The 24,711-nt window shown below is 41.8% G+C and overlaps 1 long non-coding RNA gene across 8 annotated transcripts in view; it reads left to right on the plus strand.

Moving 5' to 3' along the window:
* The first annotated feature begins 342 nt into the window (after positions 1-342).
* LOC109383230 (uncharacterized) overlaps positions 343-24,711 on the plus strand; it is a 97,705-nt gene continuing 73,336 nt past the window's right edge. For all 8 annotated transcript variants that reach the window (XR_002124141.1, XR_002124142.1, XR_002124135.1 and 5 more), the window contains exons 1-3: positions 343-429; positions 5,765-5,867; positions 12,879-12,978. This is a non-coding gene — a long non-coding RNA (uncharacterized LOC109383230). The remainder of the gene's footprint in view (positions 430-5,764; positions 5,868-12,878; positions 12,979-24,711) is intronic.

The following is a 24,711-nucleotide window of genomic DNA, read 5'->3' on the forward strand; positions in this document are numbered from 1 at the left end:
AAAAGAGATTTCTAAGTTGCAGGACAAGATCAAGAAATGTAAAACAAGATGAAAGGTTAATAGTGACTTAAAAATAAAAGCACCTAAATGTGACATATTTACTGGATAATTTTTCTAGACATCTAGAAAAGGGGGAAAGGAAGATAAGAATGAATTATTATTTTTGAGAGATAATATGTGCCAGGCACCATGCTCAGATTTTCGATTTTAAAAAAGGAAGTGTAAGAGTCAGAACAAAAGACATTGAAATACCAATATTTGTAGATGATGTAATGGCATAACTAAAAAATAAGAGAAAAATAAACTTTAAAACAAATTAAGCTCTTTTTGTTGTAGGGTATAAGAAAACTCCAAGCATTGCAATTAAATTCTTAAGTACCAGTGGCAGCTTGAATGTGAAGTGGATGGACTCTATTCCTGGAAGCAAAAGTGAGTATTTATGAATTAACACATTAATGTATCCAGCACACACACACACACACACACACACACACACACACTGACATGTACAAGAACAGACACATCGATGAAGAGGGAAAGACTCCATAAGGTTGAAAAGACTTTAAAATACCTGTGTTATTCTTAGTAAGAATTCATTTCAGTGATATTATGTTTGAGTCTTGTCATCCCCCAACCACACTCCATCCTAACTCCTACCACCAGATTGATTATCCTAAAATAGAAATTATGACGCATCCAATGGTCCCAAACTTCTTTAGCCATCAGACCGCACCTGTATCATCCACAGAAAAAGGTCAAAATCCAAAGTCGTACACAATAGCCCGAGCCATTCTTAATGTATCTCCACTTACTTTTTTAAATTCATAATTGTTTTTCTTTTATCATAGTAACAACTTTTAGCACAAGACTCTTAACAAATTTTTAACTGTGCAACGCAATGTTAAGTGTAGGCACGATGTTGTACAGTAGATTTCTAGAACTTACTCATTTGCAGAACTGAAACTTTATGCCCCTTGAATAACAATTTCCCCCCCCCTGCTCCTGTCCCCAGCCCCTGGAAAGCACCACGGGGCTTCTACTTTCTGCTTCTATTAATGAGTTTGACTTATTTTAGATTCCTTACATAAGTGGAATCAGACAGTATTTGTTTTTCTGCATCTGGTTTATTTCACTTAGAACAGGGGTCGGCACACTTTTGAGACGGAAGAGCCAATCCTGTCCCTCACAACAATTTAAAAATTATTCAAGGGCCATAAATATATTTTTACATAATCACCATTATGTGAATAATATCCTTTAAAAATCTTATAAATGAAACGCTGATAGTTTTATTTCCATTTTCAATTTTACTTCAGAGCCACATGTACGTACCCACAGAGCCGCATGTGGCTCTCCAGCCGCAGTTTGCAGACCCCTGGCGACAATTCCGTCTCAAAAGTTTGCCGACCCCTGACTTAGAATAATGACCTCCTGGTTCGTTCATGGTGTCGCACTTCCTTTCATATTCATTTTCTGGTTCCTGCAAAGTTGCCTATTACTGACCTCCAATGCCTGTGCCACATGCCCCCTACCTTGCATTTTTCTATCTGTGTGCCTTTCCTGAAGCTTTCCCAGATGTTTCCAGTGTAGGCAACCCATCCCTTTATCATATGACATTTAGTCTTATATGCTGCCACTTGCCAAAACCTTACGCTTCACTGTGACATTTCTTTTTTTTTTTTTAAGATTTTTATTGGGGAATTGGGGGGATGGGAACAGTGCTGAGGAATTGGGGGAAGGGGAACAGACAAGTTGCTGTCGTTTTGTTCTTCAGTCTAGTTGTGGAGGACGTTGCTTCACTGGCCCAAGTTGGCACCATCATTGCGCTCTTCCCAGGTGAGGCAGATCAGTCGCCGGCTTCTGGACGGCCGCTCACAGCGGCTGCTGGCCGCTCACGCTGGCTGCTGGCTACACACGGTAGCCCATGGCAACCCACTGCCACAGGGGCTGCAGTCTACGCCGTCGCCGGCGACTCATGGCATCCCAGCTCCAGGTTGAGCTGTTGTTCAGCATCTTAGCTGTGGAGGGCAGTGTCACTGTCCCTCATATGTGGGATCCGAACCGGGGCCCTCTGGCGTCCCAAGCCAGTTCTTAACCAACGCGCCACTCGGCCGGCCCCACTGTGACATTTCTTGCAGGCTTTACTTTCACTGCAATTTAACAGCCTGTTAAATGATTTCTTTCTATTTTTCTAGAAAGAAAGGGTGTTTCTTTCTAACATTTCTAATTAGATTGAGCATGTGTCCTATACAACATTTACATCCGTCATGGTATTTAGCAGAGGGTCTTACACATAGTAATTGTGCAGTAAATATTGTTTAATCGATTGAATGGTAGTAAGCTCCTTAAGGAAACATTCCATTTGCCTTACTATCCCTAAAGCATAGGAAGTACTTGACATGTAGTAAATGCTCAATAAATATTGGGTTGTATATGGGAGAAACAGAGAGAGAGAATGAGATGATTTGGCTGAGACTACAACGCTGAATACTCAGGTTGATTCTCACTTCTGTTTTTATTTGACCCAGCTGGTAACTCCTTCCTACTGAAAACACTTCCTTCCTAGATTTCTAGGACACTCACTTTCTTGGTCTTCCTCCCATGTTAGTGACTGTTTCTTCTCAGATTATTTTACTGCCTTTGTCTTCTCCCAGAATCTTTACCTTGAAATACCTTAGGGACGAATCCCTGATGTCTTCCTTTTCTAACACTCACTCCCTTGGGTGATCTCATTAGTTCATGGCTTAAAAAAAAACAAACAAACCTGTGTGATGATGATTCCCATGTATACATCTCCAACCCTGATACCTTCTCTAATGCCAAACCTATGAAGTCCTATTGCCTACTTGATGTTTCCCCTGGAATGTCTGATAAATGTTTCCAATTTAATATATCCCAGGCTGAACTTGCAATCTTCCTCCTTGAGCCTGCCCCTCCAACAGGGTCCCTCATCTCAATTAAGAGTGGAAACATCACTCTTCCAATATCTCAGGCATTCTGAGCTGTCTTTTTCTCAACCCATCAGGAAATGCCTTTTTTGCTCCACCTCCAAAATATATACAAATGCCAACATCTTTTTACCTCCCACCGGATCTGAGGCAACATCATTCCTCATGTGGATTGTTACAACAGGACCTGCAATTGAGTCCCCACACAGCAGCCAGAGAGATCATTTCAGGATGTCAGTCAGGCCCTGTCACTTCTCTCTCAGAACCCTGCAATGGCCCTCCATTTTGCTCAGAGCCAAAGCCAAAGTTTTTATGAGGAAACATCCAACTGGACTCCCCATGCTTCTCTCTGATTTCATCTCCTCCTAACTTTCCTCTTGCTCACTGCCCTCTAGCTACCATGTCCTTCTTGTGAATTATTTCAGCCAGCTGTTGCCCCTTAGCAAACTACCCCCAAATTAAGTGGCTTAAAACAACACCTGGTTATCCTCTGTGGCTCCGTAAGTTGACTGACTTCAGCTGGGGATTCTTGCTCAAGGTTGCTTGTATGGCTGCAGTTCAGTGTCAGCTGGGTCTGAAGTCATCTGAAGGCTCAGTGGGCTGGGAGTTCAAGGTGCCTCACTCTCCTGACTGACAGTTGATGCTTAACTGGGGCTGTGGGTCAGAGTGCCTCCATAGGGCCTCTCCCCGTGCCTTGGGCTTCTCACAGCATGGCAGCTAGGGGAGTCAGTGTTCTGAGAGTCGACGTCACAAGAACAAGTATTACAGGAGGCAGGACGCAGAAGTTTCTGAGCCAGGTAAGGGCCACAGCTGGAATTGGCACAGTGATAATTCAGTCATATTCTATTGGTTTAAGCTGTCGCAGAGCCTGGCCAGGTTTAAGGACATGGAGAAATATATATCTGTTCACGTGAATGTGGCAAGGCTGCATTGTAAAGGACCCTCTGGGATGGGAGATATTATTGGGGGCAATCTTTGAAAAATATAAGCCATGGTGCTATTTTTCAAATATAACATCTATCCTCCCATGCATTAGCCTTTCTCTCTGCCAGGAATGCTTTTCTTCTAGTACCAGCATGTTTTGCCCCCTTAAGAGCACAAAATTCTCAAGACTTTGCATTCCAGCTTCAACTCTGTTAATGTCACCTGCTTCATCAGCCCAGCCTTGACCACCTATTTAACATTTTACATAAGCACTCCCCCTTGTGACCAAGTGCTCACAATTGCCCTTGATGTAGCCATTGGGTTTTGGCTTGACCAAATGTAGTCAGGCTCCTCGCCTCCCCAGCAGCCCCTGAAATTTAGCTTGCACTGAAGTTTCAAGTGCTAAACCACTAAAGTACAAAATGTCTCCCCCCTTAATAGCTAATTCTGAGAATTGAATTCTCTAACCGCGAAGGAAAACAGCTCCTCATTAAAATGCCCCAATAATGCCACCTGTTCACCCCACCCTCTTACCCAACTTCCCACAATTTCCTGCTAGCTTTGCCTACCCCACCCTATAAGAGAAAAAGCTTTTTTTCTTCTATTAACTGTGCACCTTCCTGAGATCAGGGCATTCTCCCTATTGCAATAGTCTTTTGAAATAAAGCCTGTCATTAGCTAAGTATTTTGATTTGACACTTAGCATTCCCAGTCTTTTTCACCCTACATCATTTTTCACATCACCCAGTACAAACATTGTAGGAGCTCGAAAAGCATTTGTCAATTTAATGAATAAACTCTCACGGGGGGTGTGATGAAAGCAGGTCCATCTAACCCATAAAGATACAGAATCAAGAAATATGTGCTCCTCATCTCCTGGGATCTCATTCTCCAACCCGGATAACTGAGTCTCTGATATGTTCCTTGAGCTAGCTTCTCATTTCGATCATGTGGTTCCTATAAAACTTTGATTAGTGCTCTTCGTCCTTCCCAACTCCTTTTCCTCTCTGCTCTTGGACTTAACTCAGCAGCTGGAGCCCAGTTATTGGGGGACAGTTTCCCCATGATGCTGCCAACCCACTGGATTGTCAATCATTTTTCTTGGCACACCCGTGTTAACTCGTGTTGAGTTCATCACATCCTACCTAATCCCAGCCACTAATGTACGCCTTTCCTGTAATCTGTAACCTGCTCTCAGGCACCATTTGGCCATTGGTCTGGACCACCTTTCGTCCTTCCCAGCTGATGCATCCACCCACACTGGCCCTGGCTGACTCGGCAGGGTACCATTGCTTTTTCCGCCACCTCCTTGTCTTCCACATCCTATTTCACGGAACTAAGTCCCTTATGGACACATCCTGAGGCAGAAGAAAAGGAAGCATCTTTTTTTCATGATCATGCATAGGCGATGGTGCAAAAAGGTCTGAGGACACAGTGGTTTTTAGGTTCCAAGCTAGTCCTCCATTCCTGAGCTCTAGGCAGAGAGAAGAAAAAGCGGGGAAGAAGTCAAAAGTCTTGTGATCATAATGAGTTTCGGCTCGTGACCACAAAATTCACCTTCTAGTCACTCACTGCTGCTCCTTTAAATAAAGTTCCAGAGCCCTATTAGAATGAATGAGATACCAATGTCTCAGTTTCACCCAAGCCTCGCTAATAAAAGGGAAAGGTGCACAAATCTCCGGAGTTTCAAAATGGAGCTTGAAATCAGCTGAAGAAAAGTGATGGGATTTCTGGTCCAGGAGGGAAAGCACGGGAGTTAGGACGCTCTAAACCATAGTGGGGGGAACTTTTCTCATTGAAAAACGGAAGTTTTGCTTGCAACCCTACTTTTAAATGTAGGAAATGTCTCATGCTATCTTTTATATCTTCCTTTTCTTGATTTCCCATTTTAGATCTTCAAGTGAGGCAGAGGGTGAAAGGAAAGGCCCTAGAGTCCAAGTTGACAGCCTGCATTCTACCTTCCTCCATCCCACTTCTGTGTCTCATCTATGAAATGTAAATAACAATTTATATACCTATATGGGTACAAATATGAATGAAACAAGAGGGCACATTGAAATATTTTTAATAATATACATAACCAATTGCAGGGTTACATGTTAATTTAGAATGTAAAAAATAAAATGGTATAAGTGGGAATATACCTGTATTGGATAATTAGTATTTTAAATGCCATTTTTCCCCAAATTAATATAGACATTAACTATGTTTTAAGTATATTTGAAAATAAATCTAAAATTCCATGAGAGTAATGAATGCATGCAGACAACTGATATATGTTTGAAGGGGAAAAAAGGGAAGAATAACAGTTGCTTTGTTCTAGCTAATATATAAAATATGTTTTTAGGCTAAAACAGCAATTCTCATCTGGGGGCAATTTAGTCCCCCAGAGGATATTTGATAATGTCTTTGAGACATTCTTGCTTGGGGTGAGAGTGGGGAGTGTGCTACTGACATCTAGTGGATGGAGGCCAAAATGCTGCTAAAGATCCTGCAATGCATAAGACTTTTCTCCACAACGAAGAATTAATTCCCCAGCCCAATATGCCAGCTGTGCTGAGGTTAAGACACTGAGCTTAAAGTATTAGAACTGTGGTGCAGGTATGGGGTCTAATAAATAATGGATCAGTCTGAAAACTTCAAGTACAGTCTCAATTATACATAAGAGTGTGACATAATAAAAACGTCCTACCAGTGGGATAAAATATTCAGTAAGTGTTAGTGGGTCAATTGACTAACAGATTACAAGGAATAGAGTTACAACCTTATTTTATACCAAAAAAAAAATGATTCAAAATGTTTTGTAAAAGAAAAATATAAAGTGAATAGTTGTTCAACCTTGAGGTGAAGAGGCTATTTCTGAAAGTGACATTTATTCTGTCCATCATTTAAGATCCAGGTCCTAGACCGTGTCCCTGTGAAGTGAGAAGTGGGAGGGTTTACATTTCTATTGCCCAGCAAACAAGCAGTTTTAGCACCGGGGAGGCTGGCTTTTACCTGCACAGAAACAAGAGACCTGATTAAATAGGATTTTGTACAAGGAGCCATGTTTCACTTCTCTGTCCATGCTTTCAAACAAGGATAAAGAGTGCTCCCAAAGAGATACGGAGGCTGAAGCATTAAGTCCTAGCTCCAGTGCTCAGCTTCTGTCTAGAAAACACAAACACCCAGAAGTGCACATGTCCCTTCCCCTGCTCACGATTGCAGAATGGCGCTGTAGCCTTTGTGTCTGATTTGTTTACCTCCTTGGAAACCATATGGGTTGGTTGGCCTTGACCGATGAAAACGAAATCAACTGCCCCCGTGTCATTTTCCACGACAAAGGGGGATATAGTCTATGTAAGAGAATAAGAGGGTACAATTAGAACGTGATCTCTACAGCCAAGGACAAGGGGAACCTTTCTTTAATATAACTACAAGTCTTTTTTGGTTGATGTTTCTTCTTTAAATTCCCCATATAGCTGTCCCTGGGGGCATGGCCGGAAGAAAGATGCTCAGGTCTGGCCTCCAAGCAGTAACTGTATTTATCACAACTTAATTCCAAGGGGCCGTGTACAATCCAGTTATAGTGTGGGGTGTGTTTAGGGATGCTCTTTCTGGTCCACTGTTCCTCATTTACTTATGGCCTGGCCGTAGAAGTCCATATTGGCCTGCTACCTTGCTAAGATTCAGAATATGGAACCAGTCCCATTACTGGCTGCATCACCAGTGAAGAGGCAAGAGTGAAGTGGAGGGTTGGGGCTCTAGAAAGCAGGTCAGGTTCTCTATAGAGAAAAAGAGAGCAGAGGGTTATATGTTAAGTAAGGAGACAGAATACCAAATTAGACAGCAGAGAGTATTGTATTTCAAACAACCAAGAGTGTTCTAAACCTTTGGCTGTAAATCCAATCATGGGGCTTAAGCATCAAGATTTTTAGGCTATAATAAGGATGCAGAGGTCAAACAAACTTTTCTGGACATCAGAGTCTTTTCTGTAAAAAGATTTCTCAGCCCAGGCTAATCCTGCTTCTTCTCTAAATTGTCTACATTACTTGCCCAATCATTTGTGTTTCACAAAATTTCCTTTATTTCTTTTTGTATTTAAAAAAAAAATTTTATTTTTCTTTTAATTTGGAATTTCCGTGGCCTTCCCTTTAAGGTTTGAAGCACTTTAGGGGCGGGGGGGATGTTTATTTGGGATCTCTTAATACAAAGCAATATTCTTTCCCCCCAAAAAGGTGGATTTTGGGATTTAAATTTTAGCCGGTTGATGCATCCATACAAGTGAATGGAAGACAATATCTCATCTACCGTGAATTCACTGTCCAGCAGTCTCGTCTTTTTGTAATGTATGAAAGAACCACAAGAAAAAGAAACCCTTTCAAACACCTAAAAATGGATGTTATTAATTTCATTTGTACCATTTTAAATTAGCATAAGTTAACTAAAGAGGAAAACCTGAGAGGGTCACAGATAGGAATTATTTTAACAACATGACCCAGGATTTAGAATCAGGTAAATTACCTTTGATGCAGTGAAACAATGTTTTTCAGAACATATGAAACTTGGATATTTTTTCCTTTTTATCAAAAGCCAAGAAACCTTAATCCCCCTTTTCTTGCCACAGAGAAGAGACATATTCCCAGATAATAAGGAGCTTTAGCAATGTAATTTTGCAGCATGGACGCTGGAAGAGAAAAATAAAATAAAATAAAAACACCTTCGTTTTTCAGCATTGTCATGGATGTGTGCAGGAGGCAGTAGGAACAGGAATGGCATAGCATAAATGCAATGAATGAAGACCCTGTTTGTAATGGGTATACCGTAAGGAATTGAAGCCAAGAGTGTGAAAATGCTGTGGAGTTATGCTTTCAATAAAGACATACAGTAATGGCTTTTAGGAAACAGCATTACCTGGCATAGCTGGTGTAGACAAGTATGAAACACAGAAGAGATTCAGCAAAACAGGTAGAATCAGACCTGAATCAGTAAGGACATCCAGCCAGGAACCGGAGAGCAATATTACCCTTAATGTGTTGCTAAAGGACCCAGCATTACCTAAGGAAGAAGAGATGGGAGGGATCAACCAATTATGTTATAGCCACATCAGGATAATCGTTGGTACTGCGAGATGATATTGTGTTGAAATAAACCAATTAGCTAGCCATTCATAGTGGATCTTATGTTTCCAAGTTGTAATTTTTCAGTAGTTCTTTGTGTTATCTTTAAAAAGCATACGTAAAAAGCACTGTTCAGGAACTGTTAGAAAGAGGCTTTATAAACCAATTGTAGGTTCAGGTTAGTTACTCAGAGTGATGGAAGCTCACAAATGGGAAAAAAAAAAAAAGCTCAGTAATATTTCCCTCTCATGTTCATAAAAGAGGAAAACTTTTAAAACCTAAATTTCTTTTCTTTAATATTTGTTACTTGAAAGGATTAAATGAAAAAGTAACACTTTGGGTTTGGCCATGATAGAGTATGGGTTCCAACTGCTCCCCACTTCCTCTACTGTAAACAACTCTAAAAGCGAACAAAAAACGTGAGGCATATTATGGAGTAGAATTGGGGAAGGGAGGGGTGGGTGATGTCAGTGTTGGACTGTCTCCTAGCAAAAAAGGAAACACAGGTGGTTAGCTCAATGTTTTTGCAGTTTTCTGCCTTGAGGTTGTCACATGTCCCAAGGTGATGGAGCCCAAGATAAGAAAAGCAGCCTTGCAGAGCTGAGAAGGCAGAGATTAGCATCGAGGGCTGCTAAAGCCACGGTAATTGGCTGGGCCGTGTACCAAGGAGAAGGGTGCTGTGCAGTCAGGGGTCCCCAGAATGCCAACAGGGGAGACCTCTGCAGGTACTTGACTCCGGGCTGGACTGTACGTTTGTAGAGTGCATCTCTTCTGGAGCTGAAAGGGAATGTCACAGTGCCTGCAGGCTCTGTTTCTGAGTACAAAGGAAGTAAATTAGAATCCAATAACTAAAAAGTAAAGCAAAAATATGCAAATAACTAGAAATTAAACAGCACATTTCTAAAAGCCACATAGGTCAAAAAAAGGAATTCACAAAGGACACCGAAATAGTTCGATCATAATGCCAACACAGTATGTCAAAAGTTTTAGAAGACAGCTAAGGCAGTGGTAGAGGAAAATGTACAACTTGAAATACTTACACATAAAAAAAGGGAGCTAATAAGATTCAGGGGTTTGTGTTTCCACCGTACAGGTTAGAAAAAGAGGAACGAAATGAACCCAAAGAAAAGAAAAGAAAGGCACTTACAATATGAGAACCTAAATCAATAAAATAATACACAAATAATCCAGAAAGTAAGCGAGGCAAAAGTTGGATCTTTGAAAAGAGCACCAAATATTTCCAGAGTGCGTATTATGCACCACACTTTATGCCATATGTTAAGAACACAGATTAAAACACGGATTCCAAGGTGAAACCATTTTGAGCTTTCACAGATGTACTTCAAAAAATGGTTCAGTTGTAACACATCTGAAAGTTCATCTAGTCTAGCAGTGCCTAGAACAAAGGAGGAGCTCAATAAAAATTTGTTGAGTAAATGGCTGACGTGTTCCGTTTAACTGATAGGGAGGTCCAGAGAGAAGACGGGCCTTCCCCCAAGGTCACCAAAGTCTTAAGTGGTGGAGCCTGGGTTCAGATCGGAACTCTGGACTCTGGGATGTGTCCTCCACACCTGACAATATTCTCTGCCTCAGCCAGATCAGACTTAAAAGTTTCAACCCTCTGCGCTACTAACCAACCTTAACAATTGGTTCTGTTTTTGAATTGGCCTGGCACTTCATTAACATTCAGTTTCTTTTAATGTCAGCTTGCTAGCCATGAGGTGAGAAAGGAAAGAGTTAATGGGCACAAAAACTAACGTTGCCACTTGTAGCTCCACTTAGCACAGTGTCACTGAACTGGGCTTACTCTTGGCTGGCAAAAGCCACCTTTCTCAAGCTTTCTTGCCTCCCCAGGACTGCTCCTGGGAGCTGATCGCATCTGTTGAACCAAATCTTCTTGCAGAACTCAAGTCTATTTGAGACTATAGAACTATTTCCCACCAGTGGGGAAATTTCAATGGAAGTCACTTTGAAATTGAATTTGAGATTGAAATTGAAAGGAAATTTCCTTTTCAATGGAAACCCCAGAGAAAAACAACAACAACACTGTCATAATTCATTTAGGCTCAGGAGATGTTAGATTTTTAGCTACTCAGGTCAGAAGGAGGCCGAAAAAGCTAGAACTCCCAGAGAAATGCTGGGAGACTTAGGAAGGAAGTGATTATAGGGGCTGGCTCCTGGAAAGGTATAACATGATCTAACTCCTAAACAAATAAAATAATAGCAAGAGCTTATAGAATATGTACTATATGTCAGAAACTGTTCTAAATACCTTATAAATTAAAGATTAAATTATTTAATTCCTCATGACAACTCTGCAGCATAATGACTATTGTCACCTCCATATTACAAATGACAAAACTGAGTCAGATGTTAAGTAACTCACTTAGATTCATGGAGCTAGTGAGTCATGGAGTCAGACTTTAGGTTCAGCCAGTCTGGTTCCAAAGCCCATGCTTTTACCCTCCACACTACACAAAGAACTGCTTTTACCGTGGATGAGGCTCCTGATTAGATGGACAGACCAGCCCTCACCTTCTCCTCCAGAGGCTGAAACCCTGCAAATAAGTGAGAAGCACTTGCTAAAACGTGTATGATAAGTACCAATTCTATTCCTCCCTTCCTTCCTTCCTCCGTGCGTTTGGTATTAGTCATTTGACCCGTTAAGCAGTGGATAGATAGGAGCTGACTTAGGGCTCTGAAGGAATGGAAGACAGTTTTTGCAAGTGAATCACCAATGTTTATTTAACACCTACCTTATGCTAGTTCCACGCAGATTGGATCCTGACTGAGGTTTAGTGAGTGACTTAGAGAATGTTTGCCTAGTAGGTGTATGTGATGCAAAGAAGGACAACTAAGGGTTAGGGTTAGGGTTAGGGTTAGCCTTGCCAGCCATGCTGTACTGTCCCTGCACTTACAGAGCTTGCAGTTGAGAAGGAAAGACAAATATCAATCCATGATCCATGAGAGACTGTGTAGCTGCCAAGTGAGTGAGGCGCTCTGAGGGAAAGGAGGACAGGCCTGGATTAGCGATTCACACAGGAAGTTGAGCTGGCCCCGGGGTAGTGGCGGGTTGCCTGCCTCAAGAAACAGGCTTGGGCTGGCAGCGGAAAGATGAAAAGGCTCTCATTAGACAATGAGCGCGTTCTAGGCAAAAGAAACAGCACGTGCAGAGGCAGGAGGAAGCAGACACTGAGGCAGCCCTGTGTGCCGAGCCCGGAGGAAAGTAGCAGAGGTGGGGTGGGGGTGAGTAGGGTCTGGAATGGGGGGGGGGGCGATGACAGGCTATGCAGCACCTGATCGCATCATGATCTTTGTGCCAAGGGCCCTGGGAAGCCACTAAAGGACATTAGCCTAGCAGTGGCATGAAACGAGGAAGACCCCGTGCCCTCAATGAGTAAACAAATAATGAAACTCAGATCCTTCCTCCGTCTTCCTCCCAACCTCCAGCCTCGCTGCATTCACACCAGTACCCCAAATTCTGCCAGTAGAAGTCCTCACCAAGCCATCCAGATCACAGCACCTCAGTGTTGGCAGTGCTTAGACATCATCTGGTCACACCACTTGCTAGGTAGGGAATATCTTGTCCTCTCGGAGGCCCAGGCAGCCTCTAATCTCTGGGACACTGGATATTTGGACTCTGCATAGGCACAATAGCTGGGTAACCTCCTCCAAGTTAAATCATCTCTATAGGCCTCCATCTATTCCACTGCACAGAAGGGGATCGTGGCGTCAGCTGATCATTAAGATAATGGGATCATATTTCCAGCAGCATACCCAGCCTTTGGTGGACGCCCAGTAGGTGACAGTTTAATTGGAGTTCAGCCATTTATTTGGAGCTATACCTTTCTCTCTTTTGTTCCCCACAGTGTGACATGGTCATTGTTTCCCTCTCTCCATTTTGCAGATGATGAGATCACCAGAGCCCAAACTAGTTAAGTAGCCTACCAGCTGCCAGCACGCGATGGAACCATAACTCAAGCGCACTTTATCTGCTTGCACACCAGGTAACCGGCCACGCTCTGCTCTCGCATTTAGTGGGGAAAGGCCCTGTGTGTGAGTGTTGAAGACACACAGATCCTGGAGAGGTCTAGGCAGGTAAGAGCAAATATTAAGGAAGAGGAGATGGTTAGAGTGACGCCCTGCCTCTCCCAGCAGACAGGGACAGTAAGGGGGGAAGGGTGGGTGCGTGGACCAGTGCTGCTATGGAGAGAAGCATCATGGTGGCTATTGTGCCTCCATGAGCTCAGGTGGCTGTGACGCTGGCATCCTGTAAGTGCACAATGTGACAATCAAGCCAGTTAGCTGTGCAGGGGCTTACTCTGGCAGAGATGGCCATTGGCATGCATGAGTACAGCGTCTTGGGTTGTAGGACGCTTCAGAGGCTGGAGCAAATGTGTCATTGCTGTCTCTAAAGCCTTTCCCTTGTTCCCTTCGTTTTGCAGCATTCATATCCGCTTTGGGATGGTGGCATAGGCTGAGGTTTTAGAGGCTCTTCTTTGTCTGTGTTTATTCCCTGGGCTACCATACCTACAGGATCTGCTTACGATCTTGGAGTCCAGATTGAACATAACCCCATCACCAATCTCTAAGCACCATTTACCTCCATATTCCTAGCGAGCACATCATAACTACGCAATAATTGTTGAAATAATGTGGAGTTAGTGAGTGAAACTCAAAAAGTCTATAGGCTTGATTGTATGGAGTTACATTTATAAGCAATACCCTGACTCAGAATCCTCTATGAGATGGGTTGTAATGATAGGAAGTGGGTTGTAATGGCCTTCCACTATTCCTCTAAAGTTCCAAAGTGGCACTAACTATCCTGAGGAAACAATTAGCACCTGCTTGTTCTGAAACATCACACACATTACACACCATCCCCTTCAACCTTTTTCTTACAAGTTTTAGCAAGCTATAGAGTGCTGACTAGTTCAGTAAGCTATTGGGTGACTTCTCATTTGCTGTCCAAGCAGATAAGCAGGCGGTCCTAGGGAATATGCATGGGCTTTGGTGGTGTATTTTGGGCCCTGCTATCTCTTGGCAGGTCATTTGGACATTCAACTTGGCTCTGAGACTCTATAGCTTCTTCCGCAAAATGGAAATAGTAATAGTCATTGAGTGGCAGAGGCAAAAATCATGATGCAGTTGTAAGGGCCACATGTCCTGAGTTCAAATCCTTGTTCCATCACTACAGTGGATGCCTAGTGCCCCTCTCAGACTTCTCCCCAGGACTGAAAAACTCATTCCTGCAGCTGCTGGGATGTGGGGAGCTAACAGCTCACAGCTGAGTTCCTCCCCAGGAACTTCCCTTGAGTGGCCAAAGTTACACCTGTCTCCTGCGGACAATCTGCGAGGGTTCAGAGACTTGGCCTTCCTCCTCGGTTCAGCTCCGAAGGGCCACCCCAGCTCCAGAAATGCCCGGGGATCAGCCTCCATTTTGTTGCCATCACTTTTATCCATTGCTGCTTCTCTCACTCCCTGACAGATGTTTGTACACAGAACACGGCTCACTTCAGAGTTCATTTCCTGGAGTCTTACAGGGCCTGTGAAATGTACTATTATAGTGGATGGCTCTGCAAAGGTCGAAGTGTCACATAGATAACTACACATGGTGGAGTGGGTTTCTGACTAGAATCCCGTGATTTCAAGTCTAAGCCTCCTTTTGGCGTGTCATTCTGTCCTCTACATATGAAATGGGGTAGAAGAAGTAACAACACAACAGACCCATATATTTCAGCTCATCAAGAATCACCGTATTCTTATCTTAGTGGTAACTTTTGTCAAGATGTGGGCTATCCTTTCATAGTCAACATGGTCTAGCTAATCTAGTCTACCCCCGACGAACGAACAGCTAGGTTGGCCCTCAGTTACACCAGGCAGTTTCTTACCTTCTTTCTTTTGATTCTTTTATTAAATAATTTTTTTTGAGCGGATTGTAAGTAAGTGCATGCAGGATGGGAAAGTGGTGGGGAGGGGGTAAATAAGTCCTAGGGATGTAATGTACAACATGATGGCTAGTTACCCCTACTGTATGATATATAGGAAAGTTGTTAAGAGAGTAAATCCTAAGAGTTCTCATCACAAGGAATTTTCTTTTCCTTTTTTCTTTTCTTCTTTCTTTTCTTTTTATTGTCTCTATATGAAATGATGGATGTTAGCTGAACCTACTGTGATAGTCATTTCACAATATGTACAAATCAAACCATCATCCCATATGCCTTAAACTTATGCAGTGGTATATATTATTTCTCAAGAAAACTCAAGGAAAAAAAAAAGAATTTGGGGGAGGTAATATTACAAATGAGCCAAGATCTCTGCCATTCATTCAGTTATTCATCCTTTTTATGCATGCATCCATCCATCCAACCACCATGTATCATGTGCTTTCTAAGTTCCATGAAACATTCTAAGCACTTTCCACACATGTTTTCTTTTCATCTTTACATCAACAAGATGAAGTTTAGTAGGTGCTAAGACTTGACCACATCGGCCCAGATAGGAAAAGGCAGAGTGAGAAATACAATCCACATGCCTCCAAGGCCCACGCTTTCATAGTCATCGTATTATATTGACCTCCCCACTGGGACGCAGTTAAAATAAAAGTCAGATGATGAGAAGTGATAGGAAGTAATATCAGCTACAGGAGAGAAGATGCATTGAGATAGGTGATTCTTCAAGGCCTCCTGGAGAAGGTGCAAGGTGGTCATTGAAGTGACCAAGACTCACCTCCAGATAGAAAGTTCAGTGATTTTGTTTGAGGGAGAGTGAAAGGGGCCCAGCCTTCACAGCCTGGCAGACTTGGGTTAAGCCCTGTCTTCATCAGTTTCTAGTTATGTGACCCTGGACTCCTTTTTTAATTTCCGTAAGCCTTCATTTTGTCAACATGAGAGACCTCACTGACTTCTTGTAAAACCTGAAAAAAGTATGAAACCCGTCTGTTACAATAACATCGTAGATATTGAACAAATGATGCTTGATTTGAGCCAACTCGTATCTCTAGGTTGTAGTAAGAAAATGGAGGAAAGCTTATTTTTTATTAGATGTATTAAGGTGAAGTTGGTTAATAAAATTGTATAGGTTTCAAGTGTACAATTCTATAATACATCATCTGTATATTGAATTGTGTGCTCACCACCCAAAGTCAAATCTCCTTCCATCACCATATATTTGACCCCCTTTACCCTCTTCTACCTCCACCTCTTCCCTTATCCTCTGCTGAGAAAAGTTTATTAATCAGCTTCTCTGGTTTTTGCCTTAGAGAAGACTCAGCCAAAGGAGGTCTTTGCTCTTGACCTCATTCTCCTATTACACCCCTGATCATTACACTGCCCATACACCCGCATATGCACACATGTGAACACACACACATGCATACACACATGCCCACACATGTGCACAGACACTCAGGCATGAGCTGCAGACCCAGGGAAGAAGGGCTTAGAGGGCTCAGGCACCATAATAAACTACCGCATGAACTACAGAGCTGTAGTGTTCTTAATTGAAACCTCTAAAGAACTCTCGTTGTTGACAATATCACCACCCAAAACTATATTTACGTTGTAATGATTCAAGTTACAGTGAATAAGAAGCAATGCCCAGGCTTCCCATAAAATTTCCAAAAAATTAAACCAGGGAAATAGGCAATAAATGCCATTTGAAATGGTACTGATGCCAGTTAATTGCAAGGCAACTGTAAAATAATGGAGCATGAGGTACTTCAACAATGCCTAATTAGTAACAATATGAACATTTTCTTGGGGATAAAATGCCAATTACACGGTGCAAACACTTAGCAGTCATTACCAGGGGCCCTTTCCCAATATTAGCTAATTAATCGTCCCCACAACACCCCAGAGGAGGCAGCACAAGTCTTCCTGGAGAAGGGGAAGCAGAGGCCAAGGGATAAAATGGCAAATCCTCCTCCTGCTCTAAAGCACGATGTGACACTCTCAACCTACAAGCACATAGAATGGATCCCCAGGCAAGGGGAGCAGGGTTTTATTCTTAGTGACTTGCCCGGGTGATGTGTAAGGTTAATGTGGAATTCTTGGCTTCCTCCTCATCTCCAGCCATGCCTCACATCTGGCTGTCCCTGGGAACTCCCCGCACGGAATCGCTGTCGCAGGCGTGCATGCATGCTTGCACATATAAGCCTTTTCCCTTTTTCTTGGCAAGAAGGCTTTTGATTTCAAACTTATTAACCCAAAGAGGGAGAGAGGGAGCTATGCTATGTTTCTTTCCAGAAAGCCACTCTTGTTACATTAGGACATGGTCTGCCACTTTGGGTTTCAACCCAAAAATAAGGTCTAAAATTACTTCTGGAGTATGGTTTTGATGAGGCATAAATAGAAAAAAAGGAGTGAATTACATCTTTTCTTGTTTGTTTGTTTTGTTTTTTAGTTTCAGGTGTATAGAACAATGCAATAGTTACACATTTCACCCCTCACAAAGTGACAACCTCCCTCCCCCAATCCACTGCCCCCCAGACATCATACTGAATTACATTTTACATGCACTAATTTAATCCACATTAAAAATTCATGAATAACAATGAGAACAGGGAGAAGAAAGGGGGGAATGGAGAGGAAGAGAAAGAGGAAGAAGAATAAGATTGATAAAAAAGAGGAAGTAGAAGCAAGATCATGTGTCAGGAACACAATTCAGTGCTTCATGCATATTAGCCCTTACTTTTTATAGCAACACTGCGTAATGGGTATAATTTCTATCCTCATTTTATAGATGGTGAAACTAAGGTATGGAGAGGTTAAGTGGCCTCCCAGGTCCCATAGGTAATAAAATGGTGAGCCAGGACCTGCACCCATCTCTATTTGATCGTAAATTCTTATTTTTTTCCATAGCATAGCCTTTATGATGAGTTTCTTTGCCACTTTCTCACCTGCTCCTAGCCAAGTCCCCTAGTTTACTTCTATAGCTCTAATGTGAAGGCCAGTGTCAGACGCTGTGCATGGTACTGGGAATTAAAAAACAATTAAAAATAACGGCAACTCCCCTAATGGTGATTGGAGGCTTGAGTAAAAAGCAAGTTCATGAACTATTTCAGTACCACATTGAAAGTGTCCTGAGTGACGCATGCTCCAAATTGAGACTGGCAGGCAGGTTTCATCTGGGTTGTCAACTCGGGTTCATGAGTAGTGGCTGCCTGGGATGTCTTGAAAAGGATTCTAAAGTGGAATCCAGGCTCAGCCAAGTGTGCCATCACTGATTAATGATGTGTGCCAGGAGGATAAGGGACATGTAGTAGGTACTGCGAAGGCAGAGGAGTGAAAATGAACACAGCCTTGGGAGTCAGGAATGACTTCCTAGGAGCGGTGATGTCTGAGATGACACTAACAGGAGCGGAAAGCAGGCAGGTGAGGTGGGTAGAGGCGCGCCAGTGGAAGAACAGATGGAGTGGTCCTTTGACCTAGGAACAGCCTAAGCAAAGGGTATGATAAAAGAAAAGTGTGTTCAGAAAACTCCCAGCAGTTGAAGATGACTCAAGGGTAAAGCGTGAGAGGTCAAGGTCAATGTGAGGTTGACAGGTAGACTGGAAACAGGTATGTGGGACCCTTAGGCCTCTCTAGTACACAGCTGGTCTGACATTAGAAAAATAAAAAATGACACATATGCTCATTTAACAGGGAGTAGTTGAGTGTCCTATACCTAAAAGTATGGGTAAGGATTACCTGTCCACATTTATGGATAATTTTTAACATCCATCAAGCGTTTTCTGTCACCTAAGAGGGTAAAGTTCAATGACTTAGACAAGATGATAAGCATAATTAGAGACAGGAGGATTAAGCCATTTTTAGGTCTTAATCCCAGGAATGTTCATTAAAACCACTTCTTACCAAGGGAGGAATCCCCATTTCCACATTTCTAACATAGTTTCATGAACTTCTCTTTAAAAAATGAAGTGACTGCTTCTGCTGCTTAATAATTCTAATATTCTTCCATAGCAGGGAAAGTTGACATCAGCCCCCTTGTCACTTCCATACCTGGTCATTGACCTTTTCTCTGAAGCTAGACAGAATGAACACAACTTCACTTACACAAGTGGATGTTTTCATATTTGAAGATACCGTATTTCCCCATGTATAAGATGCACCCATTTTTGAAAAATTTTGGGTCTAAACACTGAGTACGTCTTATACAGTGGTTGCAGATTTTTTTACTTGCATTTCCTGCAAGTGATGAGGAGTTGTATGAATTTAATGATGAATAAAACTTGAGTTCAGTAACTTTATGTAATACATTTTTTTCAAATTTCGGGCCCCCAAATTATGGTGCGTTCTTATACATGGAGAAATACGGTATCTCATTTCTGGGTCTTTCTTCTTCCACCTAAAACTGGACAGCTCCTCGACTGTCTCTTTTTCGAATCTTCATATTCCTTATCAGATGAATGTCTTCTCTTGGATGTGCTTCAAGTTTTTCATGTTTCTTTTAGGCTATAGGCACCTAAATCTGAACAACCCTCTAACAGCTTTTTAAGGAACAGGTAGATAATTCCACAGCCCCTCTGTGGGATTTTAGCAGCCAGGTCTTCTGTGCAATAGAAAGGGTATGGGTCCTTTGGGAATCAGTCACTTAGTGGATATTCTGCTATTACGGGAAAATAAAACAGTGACCCAGGAAGATCTTCCTCCATTTATTGACCCTGAAGGATTCTCATACCATTTGGAGTCTGCACAACAGAAGTGATATTCACCCACCCCTCACTTCCAGAAGAGTCAACTCTCCAAATCAGCCATAAGGTTAATTCCTAAAACGTGTTCACCATCTTATGTGTCAGTCCCAATCCAGATGGCATTTGGCTGAACACTTTATTAGTGACAGAACGGAGATCTCTGAAAATGAGACTTGTCTGCCGTCTTCTTTATATACAGTTGCCTTGTCCCCTCGTTAAACCTTTCTGTGACTGACAGAAACTTATGGCAAGCAGATCTGCTGATGGAACTCAGCATTTTCAGTTTTCTCTTCAAGATGACAGACACCCAGAAAAATTTTAGAGATCATAAACTTGGTGGAAATAAGAGGACCTCATGTAAAAAGGATAGAAGCATGACCATGGCATCAAATGAGGCCTCTGACCGGACAGAGGTAGGAGCCTGGAAATGTGTGGACAGAGATGGTCCTCTCCTCACCCTCCAGGAACTAAAATTCCCAAGGCAAATGCTCAAATACACGCTTGGACAAATACTTTTATTCTTACAGTGAAAACAGGAACCAAAATGCCCCAGGCAAATGCTCAAATATACCCTTGGACAAATACTTTCACAGTGAAAACGAACCACTCTTTTCTGATCTCCACAACACAGCATGGAATGCGGAAGTGAGCACCGGCCACAGAGTCTATAGACTGGGATATGGGGGCCTAAGTTTGCTCCTTATTAGCAAACCATGTCCACCATCTTCTCTAAACTTTAGATAATGGTAACTAGCTGCTTACCAAACTCAGGAATTATTAGGTGAGCTTCAAGTTATATAGGTTGATGAAAATGCTTTGTGCCACTGTAAAATGTTATAGAAAGGTAAGACATTAATGATACCAAATTCTGCCCCTATAATTATTTGTGCATATCGCCCACTAGAATGGAAGTGCTAGACAGCAGGGGTTTCTGTCATCTCAGCTTCCTCTGTCTCTACCATAGTCCCTTTCATGTAGTAGGATCTTGATAAATGATTGCTGAATCGACTTCCATTGAATTGAATTACTAACTTGCGCAGTCTTTGGGGCAATTGTAGAACCTCATTTTACATCATCACCATCACCTTGCTCAAAGCTGACATGAAGAAGTATGCAATAAATGGTGAGTGAATGAATGAGTAAGTTGAGAGGACCGAAAAGATGGTTCTCTACTTTTAAAGTACTTTAGAATCACCTGGAGCGCTTTTAAAAATCAATCTTTGGGACCCTACCCCAGAGATGGGTTTGAAAGTTCCCAGGATATTCTCATGTATAGTCAAGGTTGAGAATCATTGACTTTAAACAGTAGGAAAATATAAGGAACAGTTTCCCCACCCCCCCTTTGTTTTCTAATCACTGTATGCTTCAGATTCTTAGATGGAAGGAAGCATTCTGGAAGCTGTGGCATTCTAAAATGAAAGAGTGATGTCGTTACTGCTTTTTAGACAACTCTGTCCAGAAGTGGTTTCCTAGACTGTTGGCTGATGGACCTCTTGGCAGCTATCACCTTAGCAGACACTTGACCTCAGTATGGCTGAGCCAAGGCAATTACATATCGCTCAGGACTTCTGCTTAGTCCTGATGTTCTTAGATGCTGCCACCTTGTGGCTGGTCATTCTGCTGTGATGGCTGTAGCAGCTTCCTTAAAACAGGTTTATCTCAGGCTGCTGTAGGTTTTTCTCTTTCTCAAGTTCGCAAAGCCTGGTGGTATATATTCTGATATTTCTGGACAATGAAATAAAGAAGATGAGGCTCTGAAATTTCCATGGTGAAGAGAATGCTGAAAATATTAACACCAGGCATGATACAGAGGTTCTATGAGCACGTGATTTATGTATCACTATTGAATAGCAAATGACAGAAGTCAAGAGAAGACCATGTTCTCAGTAAACAAGGCTTCATTTTCAAGGGCAAAGTATTGGTTATGTCAACCCACTTATCAGTCTTTACTTCCATGAGGGAAAAGTAGAGCAGTAATATGGCCATTATTTCCATTTCACAGGTGAAGAGATTGGAGGCCCGGGGGATAATTGTTTTATCAAACTTGCATGGCAAACTGCTAGATGAACCCAAAATAGGAACTAACTTTTTAAGCCAATTGTCTTCCAAAATGAGAATGCTTTTTATCCTAAAAGGAAAAGTTTAGGAACAAAAGTAAAATGTCAACACTGGACTTACACGTGTGTATGGAGGGGGGATGGGTAGGGGAGAAATACACACATACATGTATACACATACCCACACACTTTAAAAAACTTTATAACGAGGACTAATTGGATGATAGAAACTTTTACTTCATGAAAAAGGATACTTTGTAATACCGTTAAAGAAATATATTTCTTTTTCAAAGACACACACTAATTCAAACAAATATCTGTATTTTCAAGTCTTGTCAGAACTGCCGTAACGAATAGATACAACTCATTGGTAAAGGCCCCTGAGATTTAATACGAAGTTTGAACTACACACCAGCTTGATATTTCAAGTGAATTCAATGTATGAAAAGCGGAAAGAGCTTTTCCAGGGGCTTTACAGACCTGATGTGTGTCAACTTGAGCACGATGAGCTGGGAGATCTTCCAGAATGTTCTTAAACTCCCTAAGCTGAAGTTTCCTCACCTACAAGTAAAGATGCTATTGGCAACTTACTAATAATTCTTATTGCTGTTAAATTAATATATATAATCTCCAGGCAGAAGTCCTAAAACAGGAAGCACCAAAATATTAATGAATGAATAGATAATAGTTTTCTTTATCTACACTATGATTTTGTTAGAATGTTTGGCTAATTGATCAAGTTGCTCATCAGTGGGCTGCAATCTGTTTGGAACTACACCACTCTAGGTGTCAAGGATTTTACAAGGGTACAAGAAACAACCATTTACATCACCAAAAAAAAAAAAAATTGAGAAGGATACTTCCAACAGCTAAGAGGCATTGGGAACTGGTGAGTAGTCCCAGTGGGTTAAATTGCACCTTTGGAGCAGCAGCTTTAGAAAGCAGCCCTACACTCAGCTACCCAGAAGGCCCTGCCCTGTGGTTCCTATCTGACTGTGTCAGGAGCCAGCTGGTGTCTCCAAAGTCAGATCTTGAAGGAACCAAGCTGGGCTTTGGTAACCAGAGGCCATGCCCTCAGAAGTCACTGTTGAGGGATGCGACTTCAGCAACTGCAAGAGGAACACTTCCCAAAACAAAATCTCCAGCCCAGACACTAGACCCGAGACACGGAAGGGGGACATGTCTATTAAAACTAGGAAACCTTCCTAAGGGCTACCTGTAAAACACTTTATCTTCTACAAATGCCTGTATTCACCTTGTTTCTTCTTCTTTTTGTTCCTCTAGTACTAGTAGAATGAAGGAAACATGGTGTTAGTGCAATGAATGAACACACAATTTCAAGACACTATTGTGACATGGGTATAGTATCTATACTCACACAACACATGGAGATTGGGGGGGGTGGGGGCTAGAGATAGATGAGCAAATCCTTTAAAAATGAAATAATTACCCATTTTAAGAACATAGTCTAGACATAATGACTTAAAGCACTTAATAACTTAAAGCACGTTAAAAGCTGTTGGCACTAAAATCTGTAAGGTTATTTAAAGGGCATAAGACATTACTCCACAGATCAAGAAATGTCAACATAAGTAATATAGAGATGCTCAGTTATGCCTTGTGTTCTAAACTGGCAGAGTACATACTTACCTATAAGGTGTGGTTTGACGGGTCCAGCATAACCTCAGACCTCCTTAACCGCAAAGGATTTCCCAACCAGGATTCTATGACATTCTTATCTTTTTCTAGTTTAGGAATTGTCCCTGGAAGGATTCCATTAAAAAGTACATGTGTTTCCTTGGAAGAAGCCTTATGTGGCCCGGGTTACTTTATCATATATAGAGGGGGGAAAACTTGAAGTAGTGTGAGGAGGAAAGTGGGAAGAAAGGGAGGGAAGAGAAGGAAGAAAGGTAGAGAGCTAGGCTCCCAACGTCTATCCATCCGACCTCTACGCCTGCACTGACCAGTACTTCTACTCATATGCAGTTATTTAAACTTAAATTCACTAAAATCAAGCACAGGAAAAAGCTCAGCTCATCCATCACAGTCTATTTTAAGTGTTCGATAGTCCATGAGGCTAGCGGCTACCATATTGGTCAGTGCAAACAGAACGCCTTCCATCACTGCAAAAATGTCTATTGGACAGCACTGCCCTGGTGAGGGATGCTTCAAGGAGGGCCATACCATATGCTTCAGAAGTGATGGGCAGTAGTGTAAGAGATGAGCACATTGTGCTAGAGAGTTATAGTGTCATATGACCTTTCTTTTTTTAAGAAAAGATTTCTTAAAAATATAGCTAACATAAAAGATGATATTACTTTCAGGGGTACACCATAGTTATTCAACATTGACGTACATAAAGAAGTGAACACCATGATAAGTCCAGCAACCATTTGACACTATACCACACTATCACAATATTCCCGATGCTGTATATGACATTCCCATGACTTACATGTTTTATACCTGTCAATTTAGACTTCTTATTCCCTTTCACCTTTCCCTCCCTTTTTAAATTTTTTTAATTATAGAGGACATTCAATGTTATTTTATATTAATTTCAGGTGTACAGCATAGTGGTTAGATATTTATATAATTTAAGAAGTGATCCTCCTGACTAGCCTAGTACTCACCTGGTGCTATCTATAGTTATTACCATATTATTGACTATATTCCCTATGCTTTACTTTACATCCCCACGACTATTTTGTAACTACTAATTTGTACTTCTTAATCCCTTCACCTTTTTCACCCTGCCCCCTAACTCTCTCATCTATCACCCCTACAAATCTAGTACCCATCTGACACCATGCATAGTTATTAGAATATTATTGACTATATTCCTTATGCTATACCCTACATCCCCATGACTACTGTGTAACAACCAATTTTTACTTCTTCCTTCCTTCCCCTTTTTCACTCATACTGCCAACCCCCCTCCCATCTGTCAACTATCAATATGTTTTCTGTATCTTTGAGTATGTTTCTGT

This window comes from Hipposideros armiger, unplaced genomic scaffold, assembly GCF_001890085.2.
Source record: "Hipposideros armiger isolate ML-2016 unplaced genomic scaffold, ASM189008v1 scaffold_78, whole genome shotgun sequence".
NCBI lineage: Eukaryota > Metazoa > Chordata > Mammalia > Chiroptera > Hipposideridae > Hipposideros > Hipposideros armiger.